Raw genomic sequence first — 4,726 nt, forward strand, 5'->3', positions numbered from 1 at the left:
TATGGCAACCCTAGCAAACTAGGACATCTTTTGTGTGGAGTAGTCCTATAACAAGATAAGGTCCTCTATTACTATTTTGGATGGCCTGAGCAGACTCCTTATTCTCCTTGTAGGTAGAGAATTACCACATGTAAGTAATAGATTTTTTTTGGAGAATTTTTGGATGAACTGAAAATAAAAGTAGCCCAAAGATTTGGGGTTAACAGTGTAAGCACCTTGAACTGCTAATTCATGGCAAGTAAGACTTGGTACATAGCAGAATTAAGTTGTCTTCTATGCTTTTCAAATAAATGACTTCTTTAACATCAGATATTATGTTATCCAAATACTTAATGATGGTAATGGTGATGGTAGTTATGGATGGAGTTATCTGTCCTTAAGGACATTTGGACACCCTTGAAGCAGAAAGAAATTAGACTGAGCTGAAGTGTTTTAATCGCAATTAAAGATATGTCCAACAATACTGGTTCAGATTACATCAGATGCAGAGTTATTCTGGCCCAAATAATTCAGTAGAAAGTTTGGTAGGATAGTAAAAAAAAAAAGCTTTTTTTCTTCCCCCAGGCAGATGAATTTAAACGATTTCTTTGTAAGACCAAGTATTATAACCACAGTGCTGCTCATATTACTTGCATATAAATAATTTATTTGCATACTAATGAAGGAAGTAATCTGTTCTTCCTAAATTTCTCCCTCCTTCTCCCATAACAGTGGACATGATACTCACATTTTGTTAAGGAAGTTAGAGTCATCCCTAACCACCTTCCCATAGATGACCACCTAGAGAACTCACTTGATTTTTGAATGTTTCCTTAGAAGCTTCTGTTTAATATTTATTTAATTCTGCTAGTCTAGAGGGGCTTCAGCAGTCTTCTCTAGAAAAATCAACTGTTTTTTCTTTGATTGACATTTATTGTTTAGCAATACTAGAAATGAAATTCACAGGTAAAAACAATTCCTAAAAAAATTATATACTATTACATATGTCTTCTTCAAAGGCAACCAGTGATCAAAAGTTACTTTTTTCTTAGTTGTGATTTGAAAATACAGGTAGGATATATTTAATTTTAATTTTGATAGTCATATTTGACTAGGAAATATACTATAAAAGGACTTTCATTGTACATGATAAATGTATCAAGACACCTCTTTTGTGCCACCTCAGATTCTCTGGCCTTTATGTCTCTCTAGAGCTCTGGATTTCTTCTTCCACTCCAGTTGCTAGATGGCAACTTATGGTTGTGGGATATAATAGATGGGAGGAAGCTAATGGTTAATTTATCTCTCTTTTCCACCCCTTGATGGACTATACCAAGAGAAAGCTTTCTGTATAGCTTATCCCAAGAGACTGTGTCTCTTTGTGAAATGACTAATTTTGTAACACAGTACCTTGTATGTGCTTCCCAATCTTACCTGCTTCCGTTCTCTTTTCTATCACTCACACTGCCCTGGAATTATATCTCCCAGTAAAGCTTAGAATTTAAGACTTGCTCCAGGCTCAATTTTCAAGGGAACTTATTCCAGGACACTAAAAGTTCTATAAATGTTTAACAAATTGAAATGAATAAAAAATAAAATCTGAACCAAATGGGAGCTTTTATTTAATCATTCTTATCTTTCTGTACTTCAGAACTTGATGTGCACCTGGTGACTCATTCGTCTTGTGGCTGCCTCTGGATTCGTGAGTTTGGTGCCTAGAAAGAAATAACCAACAAATCAAAGTCTATTTCTTTGATGGTAAGTGGTCTACCAGATGACTCAAAGAGAAGTAACATTTCCAAAAGGCTGATTTAATAAGGGAAGAATACGGTGAATGAATCTGGGTGAGAAGAGAATAGTCCAGACTGTGGGCCTGAAGTCCAGCTTTTTCTCAAAGACATAGCTTACGTCTCCATAAGTCATGACCATTTTCTCCTGTTAGAAAAATTCCTACATAAATTAGGTTTTTATTCTTCCTTGAGAAGAAAACAGAATTATTTCTCTAATAACATTCAATTTCAAATAATTTGTGATGTGTATATGAGACTTGAAAGATCGAAAATGTGAGACTGCTCTGTTAAAAGGACAAAAGGAAAGAAGGAAAATTTAATTTTTTTTACCAATCTCTTGCCTTTAGTAACTGGAATTGTTAGGAACTTCCATAGTAACTAAAGGAAAATTGTTTAAGACATTCAAGATGCTAAAAAAAAAAGAAAGATACACAGCATCTGTCATATATTTTAGTGCATGTTGATACTCAGAGCCAAGACGTTTGTGCTCTTGGGAAAAAAATGCAGACATTATTATTACTTTTATTGCCATCACCTTATTAATAATAAAGAAGATTGTTACAGAAATGAAAGTAAGGAGGCACCAGCAATGCTGACCTGTGTGAAACCTTTTGTAATTCAACGAAAAACGACAAGATGAGATAGCATTTAGAGTATTATCTATTTTTCGTGTGTATATGAAATTGGAGTCAAGTAATTTTAATTGCAGGTAACTTTTTTAAGGACTATGTAGTCAATCATATCCATAGTAAATGAGGAAAATTATAATTTTATATAATTTGGCAACTGAAAAATATGAAAAGGAAAGCCTTGATAGGGAACTTAAAAAAATCCTGAAAAGTCTGCTTTTATCAAGATACACATAGGGGAGATTTATTATAAATCAACTGATCAGACTATGACTTATCTTCAGGGATGTTACTGGAACTGGCTATTTGAATCTTACCATCACTGGAGGTAATGCTGATCTTTTCACTGACCATAAAGATGTTTCAAAACAGTGACATAAGCTGCACCTTGGCAGAGTCCACAGAGGCCACTGCAGCAACAAATGTATTTAAGTGTTTAGTCCAGCAAAGATGTGATGTTCATCTTGCTTTTACTTCTGCTAGAAGGGCAGAAATGAAGAAACATTCATTTTGACTACATAAAGTCATTACAAATGAGGCAAGAGGGCAGAAGAGAATAAAGAGCAGGCAGCCCGTCCTTGTCAGGGGGAAAATTAAGAGAAGTTGTGGTGCTTCATGTCCGCAGAGGTGGAATAAATAGGATTTGCATGTGCATCCACCACTGTCATTTCTAGACTGGCGGGAACCCTGGACTCACACAGCTGATCTGGGCAGGGATTGTGCTCCCGAGTTGCATCAGTGTGTTGAGTTCTAAGAGCCATATGTGGTACAGAGAACAGACAACATTAACAGATTTCAGGTTCAGGTAGAGGAGAAAGAAGAAGAAATAAAATATAAAGGCAGACAATTCAGTCCAGACTCCTCTTTAGTGGAGAACTCCCTCTCATTGTGTCCTGGAAAAAAGTATGGCCAAGAGTGTAGCCCAGTGGGACCCTAATATCAGCCTGTGAATTAGCTGTATCAGAATCTATCAGGGAGCTTTAGAAATACGCCTCCCAGAGGTTCTGATCCAGTAGGTCTGAAGTAGGACTTGGGACTCTGTATTTTAATAATTCTCTTCAGGTGTTAAAGCCAGTCATGTTTGGGAACCTTTGATTTGAACTCTACTTATGCTACCAATAGCAATACTGAGCTCATTACTATTCTGTTCCTGGTTAGCTGACCTGGTTATAAATTGCTATCTTGTGTCAACAAAAATCTGCATCTTTAAGACTTCCATCCATTTTTTGGTTCTCTCTGGGTCTTTTGAAGTAATTGAAACTTCTTAGATCAAGCTGAAGAATTTGAATTTGTGGTGGAACTAGTCGTTGTAGTTTTATGATCTTATCTAGCAGCAAGGTAGTCTGGGAGCAGAGAATGTGAACGATGAAGTGACCTGGATTTGGGGATTGGAATGATGGACGATCAGTGAACTGAAGGATTTTAGGATGCTAGAGAGGGTGACCATCCATTGTTGAGGAGACAGTTGAGGCCTTCAGAGCAGGTGTGCACTGGTATATAGTGAGCTGCTACCTGACCAAGAGGTCCAAGAGGGTGCTAGGCCCATGGTTAGCTGGTCTTACACTGATTTCCCAGGCCTGGGTGCAGTAGGTTCTCAGTTGGTATTCTTTTGACTGACTGATTATTGCAATAGGCAGATTAAGTAGATATGTGAGAGGAACGTGCCAGAATTGTGCCAGAAAAGGAAAACTGACTAGAGATTTCAGAGGTAAGCAGTTCTTAGTGATGAGAAAATCCAAGTGTGGCTGACGTGTGATGGAGTTGAGGATGAGAGTTGTTGAGAAATTTTCTGGTCATCAACTTGGATGATTCTGTTACTGAGAATGATGGCTGAAGATTGGGGAGAGAGAGCAACTGTGACTTAGATGCTGAAGTATTTGAGCAAAGTGTTTGGAGGTGATATGGATGTGAAATTGAAATGGAAAAGAGGATGCAGAGAGCATGGAGGGCAAGGTCCTGGCTCTGCCTTGTGGGTGAGTTTGGGCAAGTCACACATCCATTCTGGACCTCCGTATTCTTTTGAGTTAGTAACCTGAGATACAGTGATCATGTATGTAAAAGCTACTTTGAAAAGATAGACAATCTCTAAGGGCTGTCCTAGTTTTGAGATCATGTAACACAACTATAGTTATTACACCATATCAATGTTATGAGATGCCATAAAATGTATTACAGTAAAGCTACAATTTCACTTGAAAGAAAAATATCTAAAGCCACTACTCTAGCCCAAGCAGCCAAACAACCATTAAGCTAAGTGACTTTTATCTCTGAAATTAGTAGGTCAAGTCTGAGGAAGATGATTCTTATATTTCTTTTTCTTTCATTTAG

General features: G+C 37.2%; 1 long non-coding RNA gene across 2 annotated transcripts in view; it reads left to right on the top strand.

Moving 5' to 3' along the window:
- The window catches only part of LOC149748562 (uncharacterized), a 144,782-nt gene that overhangs the window by 91,512 nt on the left and 48,544 nt on the right, over positions 1 to 4,726 (top strand). For both annotated transcript variants that reach the window (XR_016393992.1, XR_016393991.1), the window contains exon 2: positions 1,631 to 1,737. This is a non-coding gene — a long non-coding RNA (uncharacterized LOC149748562). The remainder of the gene's footprint in view (positions 1 to 1,630; positions 1,738 to 4,726) is intronic.

Source organism: Delphinapterus leucas, chromosome 8 (genome assembly GCF_059928025.1).
Source record: "Delphinapterus leucas isolate spDelLeu-1000000601 "Yukka" chromosome 8, BTC_Dleu_Yukka2, whole genome shotgun sequence".
In the NCBI taxonomy this organism is placed as follows: domain Eukaryota; kingdom Metazoa; phylum Chordata; class Mammalia; order Artiodactyla; family Monodontidae; genus Delphinapterus; species Delphinapterus leucas.